Raw genomic sequence first — 12215 nt, 5'->3', positions numbered from 1 at the left:
GAAAACATTCACCTGAAAAATGAACGTCCGAGTTAAAACTTCCTATAGTGGGCCAGAAAGTAAAATCATAACTAATCACTATCAAAACCTGACTGGTAGGATTCCACTGGAAGAGCATTTTTCTCTTTAAAATCTTACGTTCTCCAGCATTACTTTCTCTTCTGTCCTCCATTCAATGACTAATCCAGGCATCAACAGAAAAGAAAAAAAAGTAGAAACAGAAAAAGCAAGAAACATCCAGAAGGATAAATTTGGGGTACTTTGGATATGACATATTAACACATGTAGATTTTTAATACTCCACTGGTTAAAACAATGAAAATGTTTACTCATTCTGCTATGAGTCAACATAAGTTAATAAATCTTTCCTTTTGACCACATTAAAACTCTTAAAACACACTGTTGTAAGTCAGGTCAGAGAGGAAGTTACTTAACTTCTAAGGAAACCAAGGCACAAAGTCATTTAATGATAATTTCAATAGATTTCTAGAAAAGCTATGACTTTAATCAAAATACAAGATCATACTTCTACCTTCTACCCAACGCTCGAGGCACTATGTCTTGTAGGTTAAAAGATTTTAAAAAGCAATGTTAACTCATCTCTTCAAGACAATTCCAAAAATATGAGTTCCATAATGTCTATTTACATCCAAAAGCCCTTTCTTACTTAATATTATTAATAGACTCATCTAGAGTCATAATTCATCTGATGAGCCAGTTAATAATTAATTTTCATACATCATTTCATTTCCTTAGGCTACATTTAGCCTTTGTTACATTTTCCATTCCTTTTATGCCACAAGCATTTCTCACCCTGCACAGAAAACCTGATAATGAGACACAAACACTGGTCAGCAAACAAATCGCCCCTGAGCTGACTTCTTATATATACATATAAACCATCTAAAATAGAGTTTTTATTGATTCTTTTTATTTTTCCCCTTCGGGTTAATGATTGTATAATTTCATTAACGTTGCCTTTTCACCATCGCTGCCTTGATCACTAATAGGCCCATGCTATTCCCATGGGTTTCTCTAGTTACAGCTTTGTAACCAGAAGAATATAGAAATGAAAAGCCTATTGATAGATAATATAAGTTATTCTCATGCACGGCTGCAGTGTAAAGCACATTTTGCAATTCAATCAAGGACAGATAGAGCTGAATGTTCTTAGATCCCAGGAGTTCATTTTAATAAGCAGAATGTACCTTGTCCTAACACAGGTGACTGACTCCTCAGAAAAGATTGTATAAACAAAAACCAATCGTGTAAGTCATTTTATTGGCAACAATATAAACACAGCTATATTAGATGTCACCAATAAATCAAAATTACTCTTGTCTGCAATTTTAACAACAGAAAAGTGCAAACATGTGCCTGTGAAGCTGGAGGATATTATAGAGGAAACGCACTGGATGTGTACAATATCATTTCTCTAAATTGAAAGTATATTAAGTAACCAGCACAAAGTATAGCTGATCATTTCTGTGGTTTCATAACTTTATACAGTAAGACTGATAGACTCACAGAATTTACAACAGAAGTTACACAGAAACAGAGCTGGAATGATTCCACGTCATTAGGATGTGGAGTGAAAAGTCAAGGAGGTTACACCTGGTAGTTAGTACATATAGACCACATGGCCACTTGGGCACTCCCAAGGTCTAATATAGGTAATTTAAGAATATTAACATATTTATTTTGAATACTAAGATGTTTAGCTATTACTCAAACAATATAATCAGCATTAAAATAAAATTAAAGAGGTTTACCTTTGAGTTATACCATGCTTCAATTAAAAGCATGAAGATAAATCAGTGTTCCCTTCAGAAATCCAAAACCATTCTACCAAAGACCACTCAAAAAGACAATATAATGAACTTATGGATCCCATTTAATAGAATTCTTGACATTGTTTTATCTGTGACTCCAACTCTTTGCTACTGAATTAGAGATAAACATTTTAACTTTTTATATAAAATTTTCTCAAAAATAAAAATAATCTTCCCATAAGTTTATGGAGTAAAATATCTGGCAGTGCCTTTTTAACCACATGACTGGCTATGATACTAAAAATGTAGATAGTAAATATGGACAGGACACCGAGGAAAAAAAGGAAGGGAAAGGGAGAAGAGGAACAGAAAGGAGGAGAGGGGAGGGGAGGGGAAAGCAGCGGGGGAAAAAATGACCAAATCTAATGCAGGAATTTATTCTGGGAGAAGGCAATGGCACCCCACTCCAGTGATCTTGCCTGGAAAATCCCATGGACGGAGGAGCCTGGTAGGCTGCAGTCCATGGGGTGGCACAGAGTCGGACACGACTGAGTGACTTCACTTTCACCTTTCACTTTCATGCATTGGAGAAGGAAATGGCAGTCAACTCCAGTGTTCTTGCCTGGAGAATCCCAGGGACGGGGGAGCCTGGTGGGCTGCCATCTATGGGGTCGCACAGAGTCGGACACGACTGAAGCAACTTAGCAGCACAGCAGTTAATCCTAACTTAAAAATCAGAAGCAGCATTGAGAACCTTCGAAACAATGCTAGTGATTATAAATTTCTAGAAGTTCAGGACCTTCAGGAAAATACTGCTGGAGGACAATATTAGAAGTTCAATAACCTTTCTTAGCATCTACTTTTTACACTTCAGTGCATCTATGCAACTCTCATATCCCCCTAACTTATTAAATGCTACTACTTTTAGTAGTAATTACCTACAAGTGTTTCATCAACTTTGCCTCAGTCATGAACTCACCAATGAGTACAGCAAGTTCTAGAAAAGCATGACCCTACCAAAAGAAGGGGGATAGTTAGGGATTCCCTTAGTTAGCTGCAAAAAAACAAACAAACAAACAAACACACACACACACACACAAAATAAGAACAAACTTGAAATGAAAAGGATTTTTAAGACAAACATAGGTAAGTTCAGAAAGGCACCATGCCCTGGCCAAGGCATTGGCCCAAGTTGAATATGGGCTGTAAGTTCAGATCTATGTTTAACAAAGTATTGTTTCTAAAGTACTATCTTTCAAATTGGTCAAAATCCACTGGTGAGCCCTGAAATCAATTATTTAATGGAGAAACATTTTTTAATTAAATAGAACTGACTAGAAGGCAATGACACCCCACTCCAGTACTCTTGCCTGGAAAATCCCATGGATGGAGGAGCCTGGTAGGCTGCAGTCCATGGGGTCACTAAGAGTCAGACACAACTAAGTGACTTCACTTTCACTTTTCACTTTCATGCATTGGAGAAGGAAATGGCAACCCACTCCAGTGTTCTTGCCTGGAGAATCCCAGGGACGGGGGAGCCTGGTGGGCGGCCGTCTATGGGGTCGCACAGAGTTGGACACGACTGAAGCAACTTAGCAGCAGCAGCAGCAGAATTAAGCAGAAGCTATCAATGTGCATCAAATATATTAATGGTTAAGAATCGTTTCATTTCAGAGATTTGCAGGTGTATATGTCTGCATATCTATATGCACAGTGCTCTGGGTAAGAAAAAAAAATATTTTCTGGTGGTTATAGACAAAAAACGCATAAAATCTACTGTTTTAAAAGCATTGAGACTATCTGCCAGCCCAGGTACCTACCAAGAAAATCTGTAGAAACAGACAGAATTAAACAGCCAAAATAAAACAGATCCCATAATATAGCTGTAATGAAGAGAAAATCTAAATGTTTGACATTTTTAGCTTTATGACAAATAAGGATTAAATAACACAAAGCTATACTCCTACCAGGGCTTCTCTGGAGACTCAGATGGTAAAGAATTTGCCTGCAAATGCAAGAAACCCCACTTCAACCTCTGGGTTAGGAAGAGCCCCTGGAGAAAGGAATGGTATCCACTCTAGTATTCTTGCCTGGACAATTCCATAAACAGAGGAGCCTAGCAGGCTACAGTCCATGGGGTCACAAAGAGTCAGACATGACTGAGCGATGAACACACACACTCCTACCAGTGTTATCTTTCACCTTGCTTTTTATTTAGTATCAATTGATCAATTGTGCTCTACAAATACCAATTAACTGACTGACTGACAGAATCAGAGATCAAGATGACTGACAATTTTATATCTTCCTTGTCGCAAGGGGTAGGTGACCTTCTCTGAAATAAAACTTCATTTTACAATGTGAAAGGGGAAGGTGGGTGGGGGGCAGTTTAAATTAACTGTCCTTGAGAACGGAGTTTTTTTGAAATGTGTTCTTATGAGTTAACATCAGATCCTATGAGGAGGAATTTGAAATGGAAAAATGAACACATTCCCAATGATGTCACCACTGAATTAATTACCTGAATTGCAAAAAGTGAACACCACATGGCCATGGTTTGAGACACAAAGGCTTCTTCAGAAATATAAAAGAAAAGTAACTGGCTGGAGATTTTTCTTCAAAAAAAAATCCATTTTCACACAAGGAGATACATAGGTTGTAAAATATGGCAAATTAAAGTGCATTCTTGGTCACCTAGTGTACATAAATAATTACTCAGCCATGTGAATAGCTATTTGCAAAGCTAAAACTCACAATTCTTTCAAAGGGGTAATAAACATCTATCTATGGAAGATTCTAGAACTAAAACTTAATTTAGCACTCATTAAACCAAATATTCAAGTATATTAAATTATCCCTATCACATGTGTAATTGAGTGATTTCTTTCCTTCAGTGTAGTTAGTTATTGCTGAAAAGTAACCAGTGTAACTATTTTTAGCTGTTGGTAGACAGAAGTTTAATACAAGTTAAATTATGTTCACTGACATCACTGCAGAAGTATGAACGTCCGCAACAATGACTAGGCCCTTAACCAATATGACAACATATTTATTTAAAAAAAAAAAAAAAGAAGCCCTACATGAATGACTCAGTCAGTTACAGACAGAAGTGGAATCTATTGGTCATACTGCAAAGGTTGGGAAAACATTAATCCATTTCTTCACACACAGGAATAACAAGAAATCATACATAATCCTAGCATCTGATTAATTTTCTGTGTACAGTATCCAGCAGGCCTTGAAACAAAACTTCATAGATCTGGCTCAGAGCTTCAGAAATAACCGACACTGAAAAAGTCTGATCTTTTTATCAAGGAGCCTGGAACAGGGGCTGATCTTGCACTGTAATCCTATCTGCTCATCTGTAGTTCAGCAAGACTTGGTGCGCCCAAAGGAATGTGCAGTTGTTCCCATTCTTGGCCTAAAGGAATCATGTCAGACACGATTAGCCCCACTCCAGCTTTCTTTACTTCAAGTCTGCGCTCAACTACTTAGAGCCTTCATTATCTCAGTTTTACAACTCAGTCTCCTGATTTTGTTCCCAAAGTAGAACATGGTCGGATCCTTGTTTCTGTTCATTCTATACACTGTCTTTGAATCCACCTGAGTGGTCCTTCCCTTCCTCCCTTCTTCTGCCCTCTCCTCCCCCAAATCGATTCTAGGCACCTTCCAGGCCCATCCCACCTTTGGCTTTCTCTGATCCTCTCTTAATCTGCCTCTGTCACTGATCTGTAAAATAGTGAGGATTATATTATTGTACCTAGAGCATAGCATTATAGAACATTAAATGAGATGATGCATGTTACTTGTTTAGCCCAGTGCCTGGTACCTAGAAGGACGTAATAAATGTTGACTATTTCACTCTACATACGTCTCCTTTAACATTCATAACTTTCCACATTGCCTTATAGTTATTTGCCTGTGTTTCACCTTCTTGTCTAAATTCTAATTTCGTTAAGTTTTGGTACTCTGTATAATTTATCAAGCTCTCCCCAGTCCTTATAGGTACATAAATTATCTTCACACTACATATGTCATATATATTGACTTTTCATATATATTTATGTACATATATTTATTATACTTGTATTTATCATACTGTACTGCCTATTTATACTGAAAATTATCATATAAATCAATATATAATTATATACTTATATATTCATATCCTATATTTATAATTTATTGCCTGAATAAATATAGTCTAAGTAAGGTGTGACCATAAACCCTAAGCTCTGTGTCTTGTGGAACCAGTTTAATTACAGTTGTGTGCTTCCTGGTCTATTCCTCCTAGTCTATTCCTTTCTCTATTAGAACAAAGCAGCATAAAAAGTCTATCCCACTCTTCTGAACAGGCATATTATTCTTGTCTTTATCTTGGCATACCCGTGAACAATGAAAAATCCTAGCTGAAAGCCACAAAACAAATACAGTCACTTCAGTACGGAGACCAGGCATTTTTTTGTCATGGGGGTTGTTGGTCCTAACAGAGAGACTGCCAAATGCATTTTGGGTTGTCATGGTGGAAGTTGCTCCTCAGCATTCTCCTTGCTCACCCTAAGCTGGCTTCACTTTATGGTTTCACTCATATCTGTTTAGTCTCCCTAATCAGACAGTCATTAGGATAGAGAACAGGGCTTCTGTTTCATTAGTGTTTTTCCTTAACTCTATCATATTAAGTAATGCCTGAACAACTAATTTCTGCAAGCCAAACTGTTTCCCTAAACTTTAAAGGGGAGTCCAAATTATCTGACCTACTAAAAGGCTATTATATCAGCAAAAGAAGTCAAACTCGGGAGTGCATGTTGAATTATCCCACTTACATAAGGCATAAAAAATGGGCAAAATTATTACATCTGTTAGAAGTTAAGGCAGTCATTACTCTTGAGAACACAGTGGCTCCAAGAGATGGGGGAAGACAGTAATGAGAAGAGAGTAAGAGTCAAGTTTCTAGGGTATTGGTAATGTTCTGTTTCTTGAAATCCAGATGCTACTTGCTCAGTTGTGTTCAGTTTAATCAAACTATGTATTAATGTCATTTTAAAGACCTTACTGTAAATTTAGCCCTCCTGGAAAGCATAAGGCAGCACAGTTTTATTGCACAGATTTCCTATATGCCATTTGTTTGTGTTTTTATTTTCAGTCCTGAGCCTATGACCCAACTAAACTTTGAGAAAAGTTAAATGTCAAGTCTTGCATTTCAGCATTCTTTATAATAATCTCTACAGAAAATAATTATAGAAACACAGAAAATGATTTCTCCAAGGAAGAGAATGTGCATAGGATGGCACTTACTGAATTATCTCCCTCAAGAATCCTCATATTTTCTGGAAGAACTACAAATTAACATTCCAACTCGAGATCAATAACTACAATATGAGAGAGATAACACCAGAAATAATGTCATCAAATTAATTTACTAGCAGAAAAGAATACTGAGAGAAAAAAGATGGAGAACACTAAGCCCTCTTCTGAAATGATGGAAAGACCATATAAATGAAGGCAAGGCAAAACATAATTTGCTGCTATTTAACCTCCCCACCCTGCCTATTTTGGCCTAATAGGAATGTCACCTGCTAGGTGGACCCTGGAGTCCATCCCCCGCCCAAAAAAAGTTGCTTTTTCTATTCAGAATCATGATCACTTCCTCCCAAGAACATTGTCTGACCCCAAGTACTCAATATCCAACAAACCCACTACTATTAAGGAACTTGGATGAGATCAGGGACCAGCCACAAGATGCTCTCTAAAACTGGCTTAATGTGAACCAAGGGGAGAGGGAGTTAGAGCAGCAATTGGATTTAGCTATTCACACTGAAAGATTACTGAGTCCTCTGAGCAACAAAGGAAAGGACTTCAACTACCAATAAGGAAAGGAATTTGAAAGTGACTGGAAAAGAAATCCCCCATTCTTCCTTTTCAAGGTAATGTTAGTGCTAGTCTGACTACACAGATGACCACTGAAAACATATGAAAATTGTAATGCATTCAAAAGTGATCCTTAAACTTCAACAGCTCCCAACTGCAAATATAACATCTAGTATGACACACTCCTGTTTCTAAATGGCTTCAAACACTCATTGTGGCAGATCTTTTTTCTACAGACTTTTGCAGGTTGCACCTGTTTCACACTTTACCTTAAGAAAACTTGGAAGAGGAAGAAAAGGAATGAGAAAATTTAAACCAACACAAATCAATCTTTTACCAAAAAAAAAAAGTTTCCCCATTTATGTAAAAAAGGAGGTCCAGTGGGGAAATGCTACGGAGAGGGAAACAGACGTCTGGCTAACTCCCAAGGCAGAAATCATGACTCATCAAAGCTTTCAGAGCGGGCAGAATGAGACTGCATTTGTCTTGAGTTCACCTTCAGGCCAAGAAATGCTCTCTGAACTGGGACACTTGAATGCTTGCCCTGCCACTGTGACAACTGGCTCTGAAGTCTGGGGCAAAACTCCTGAAAATCTCTGCGCCTCAGTTTCCTCATCTGTAGGTGATCACCAAGATCCCCATCTAGCCTTAGGGTCTTTTCCTGAATTCCCTCTTTTCACAACCTAAAGGGAACTGGTCCACTGGGGGGAGCTGCAGAACATTCCTCTCCTCAAACTCCAGAGCCCCAGGCCCAAACTCAGGAGAGATGCTAAGTCCTGGAAGTAGGTGGAGAGAGTGAAAATCCCTCTTCTATGGAAGAGGGGGCCGCAAGTCTCGAATTTACGGAAGTACCCTTCACTTCGGCCCTGAGTTTAGATGCTGCTGGGATGACGGCCCAGATGATGCCCCCGGGAAAGCGTAGTAAGGGGGTGAGGAATACCAAGCGGGCGGTGGGTGAGGGGAGGGTACTGGGGACCTGCCGAGTGAAGAAGAGCCTGAGGCAGGGCAGGAGACGGCAGCCTTTATCAGTTCATGACCCACGCCGCCCCCCATCTTGGCCCGCGGGGATTCAAGGCCCGCGCCCCTGGGCTCTCTGGCAAGGAGCGAGGGGCGGGTCCGGGGCTGAGGCGACAGAGCCCTGCTCGGGATGCGCCGCTGCGACCCCGTAACTCCTTGGCTGCCTCTGCCCCTAACCCTCGGCCTTGTCCGCAAGCGAGCGCAGCAAAACAAAACAAACTCGTTCAGGCTTCCTGTTGTGCAACCCAGTCCCGAGTAAGTCGGGGCCGAATGCGCGCCGCCGATGGTCGGCGACTGCAGAGCCCAAGAGGCAGAAACCAGCGCGCTGCCCGGCCCAAGCCGAAGCTGCCCAGCCCGGCCCTGCTCGCCGCTCCCGGGAGTGCACGTCCCCGCGCCGTACGCCCTGCGTGGCCCAGAGCCCGCACCGAGCTAGCGCCCTAATAATCCTTGTTCTTTCGCTTCTTGCCTCTCAGATACCCCCCAAGAAGTCGAGGGTGCGACCCGGGAAACCAGAGACGACTTTTCAGAAAGTTTCTCCCTACAGGTACCTAATTGAATCATCCATAGGATGACAAATCCGTCAGGGCCAAGTTTTCCAGACACTTGGGTGACTTCCTCATCACCGAAGTGACTTGTCGGCTCCAGTGAGTAAGTTGGAAGTGTCGCTCCAGGCAAGGTGTGTGTTTAGGAGAAAGCCGGCTGCTCACTCACGCTTTCCAGAAAGCGGCCTCGGGCGACTTCAAAATACACACAGGGTCATTTATAGGGACTGGAGTCTTGCGCAGGACAAAGTCCCTGAGACTGAGACATTTTCCAAACAGTGCTGACATTTTGTCGAGCCCTATAAAAATGTAAACGCGAGGTGACGAACCTGGCGGGGAGTGTGAGAGTCTGAATCTGCGCAGTTTGCGGTGTGGGTTATAGTTCTAGTTACAAGACCTGGCAACTGCGAGTCGCTGGACCCGTCCCCACGAGGAGTTAACGTATCCCCTTACCCGAGGACCTCTGGGCAATAGGGAGGGACATCGAATTGGGTGAGACACAGCATGGAAAACAGCCTTCGTTAGAGCTCCACAAGCACGTGGAACTGGAAAGAGGGAGAAAGACCTCCTGTCAACCCATCAATTCCCACTTCTCCAAAGTTTCCCTTCGGGGGGACTCATGGGTGGCGTGCACGACCATGCCCTTGCGTACTGTAACTTGCCCTGGTTTTGTAGCCTTCTGGACCCTCTAGTTTAGAAGAAAAGCCCCAAACAAAAAGTCTTCCTAAATAGAAAAACTTTAAAACCTTGTTGATTTCCTTTCCCTCTTCTACTTGCAATGCTTTTAGGCAACTGACAAGAACACAGCTTGATTCCTAATTGAGAATTGCTATCTCAGTAAACAGATCATTTAGAGAATATGGGTGTTGGGGTGCCTGTATTCTTAAACCACGCCAGCAGCTCAGAGTGTAAATATTTCTAATCCCTAGTTTGTATCTCTGAGCGTTGTAACTCCCCCACTCTCAAGCGCCCGGCTTCTCTAGACTCGCCTACTAGCAAAGTTCCTATGGCATCCACTTACCAGGTAACCCGGGATTTCCACAACAAAGCCTGGCGTGCGGGTCCCTTCCCCCGGCCAGCCTGAGCGAGTGACAGCGGGCAGCCAGAGCTGGCGAGGAGAAACTTGGGGCTCCAGCCCTTCAGCGCGCTCCCCTGGCTCTGCCTCCTTCGGAAATGAAAACTCCCATCCAAGCCGGGGGACAGAGCGCCGAAACCCGGCCCAAGTGCAGTGTGTGCGCGCGCGTGTGCTAGGGCAGTAGCGTTAGGGGGAGGAGGAGGCAGGCAGAAGTGGGGTGGCTGTACCCTCGGCATCAGCTCATTCTGCCGCTTCCCCCTCCCTCCACCCCCCCGCGCGCGCGCACACACACGCACACAAAGCAAATAATATCTTTAAAAAGTTGAGTTTCGGCTTTGTGCCTCACGCGTCTCGCTCATCCTTGCCTTGGGCCTGGGGTGCGTCTGGGGGCCGGTTCGGGATGCTGGCTAATTGCTTTCGGCGGGTTCGGTCGAGGGAACGCTGGTGCGAGCCTAGACGGCCGCGGGCAGCGAACCTGGCTGCGGGGAGGGGCAGTGGTGGCGGCCCCAGCTCTGGTGCCCGTGCGCGCAGCGCTCTGGGCTGCCCTGGCGGCGCAGTGTGGACGCGGCTGCAGGAGAGGGGAAGGGGGAAGAGAGAGGGACGGGGGGAGGGAGGGAGGAGGCGGCCTGGGAGGAGAGTGGATGTGTGTGCGGCCGCGAAGGCCGGCCTGGAGCCAGCTGCTTCCTGAGTATGAGCGCGGGAGGGGGAAGGAGGGGCGGGCTCGCTGGTCACCAGGCTGGCCAATTCGAAGGCCGAGTCTGTGTCTCCCTCTCGACACGACCAAGCACACAGTCCTTCCCGTGCCCCTGGGAGTCAAAGAACTCCAGAACTGGCTAATAGCCGGGAGACACTTCACCTTCTTCTTGGGCCTTATTTGTTGAACTGGCTCGTTCTTTTTTTAACGTGTAAAAGTGTCAGCATTTCGACAACAGTTGATGTCAAAGCATAAACAAGTTTAAAAAAAAATCAGTAGTAAAATGGAGAGAAAAACTAAAAAGTGAAAAAATGGCTAAAGAGCCTTTCTAATATACGATTGGATGCATGTAACTTTGAAAATGGATGGATGAAGATGCCTTTGGCAACTTTTTAAAGAATAGGCAGACAAGAGAGGAAGGTGATGAAAATTTACTAGGATGTAAAATTGTAAATACAGACTGCTAGGAATAGAGGCATATCCCCTGTGTATGTTGCATCTATAGAGTGGACCATTCTTCTTAGGAATTCAACATCCTCAGCTTCATACCCTACCTATGAAGTGATCCCAGCACTTCTGCTTGATTTGGTCAGAATCCTCAGGAGACTGTCCCCAGAAAGCCAACTATTAATGATCCCCTACATGTGCTGCCACAGATGCACAGATTTCCATCTTGGGAGTCAATGTATATAAAGCACTGGATATTCTCCAGTTAGACCCATCTACAGTGAGAATAGTATTCACCCTCATGAATAAAATGAATGAGAGTATCTAAAGACACTTAGATTGTCACGACTCCTTATATTCTATTCCAGGGCTCTCACTGAAATATAAATTACCATTCAGGTGGTAGGTGCTACAATCAAGATAAAAGCCCTCAAGTATACAAATGATTTACCAAAGATTATTGATAATTTTCATTTATCTTACTTCAGAAATAATATTACTAGAGTTGGTCTCTATCCAAGATATGAAGTCACCAAAAAGTCCAGTTTTCACAATATTTCCTATGCCTCATTATGATTTGCTTTTCAAGATTCTCTTCAGGGAAGGCTTTTTTTTTTTCCCTTTCCCAAAGTCACAGACTCATCAGAATATTAATCACCAGAGTATCTGTCAGCAGAAGTGGAGGGAGTAAAATAAAGCAATAAATTCTTGGGATATATCATTCTGTCAGTTTTCCAGTTTCTCCCTCTGTTCTTCTTCTCCTTTTAAATACAAGTATCCAAGCCCAAGATGGCAATAGA

The 12215-nt window shown here is 42.3% G+C and overlaps 1 protein-coding gene across 1 annotated transcript in view; it reads right to left on the bottom strand.

Annotated features, from left to right (window-relative positions):
- GLIS3 (GLIS family zinc finger 3) overlaps positions 1–10871 on the bottom strand; it is a 495075-nt gene extending 484204 nt beyond the window's left edge. The window contains exon 1 of the mRNA XM_018052026.1: positions 10221–10871. The gene's annotated coding sequence lies outside the window, so the exon portion shown is untranslated. The remainder of the gene's footprint in view (positions 1–10220) is intronic.

Source organism: Capra hircus, chromosome 8 (assembly GCF_001704415.2).
Source record: "Capra hircus breed San Clemente chromosome 8, ASM170441v1, whole genome shotgun sequence".
NCBI lineage: Eukaryota > Metazoa > Chordata > Mammalia > Artiodactyla > Bovidae > Capra > Capra hircus.
Note: the sequence above shows the minus strand (reverse complement) of the source record. Positions and strands in the feature narration are given on the sequence as shown.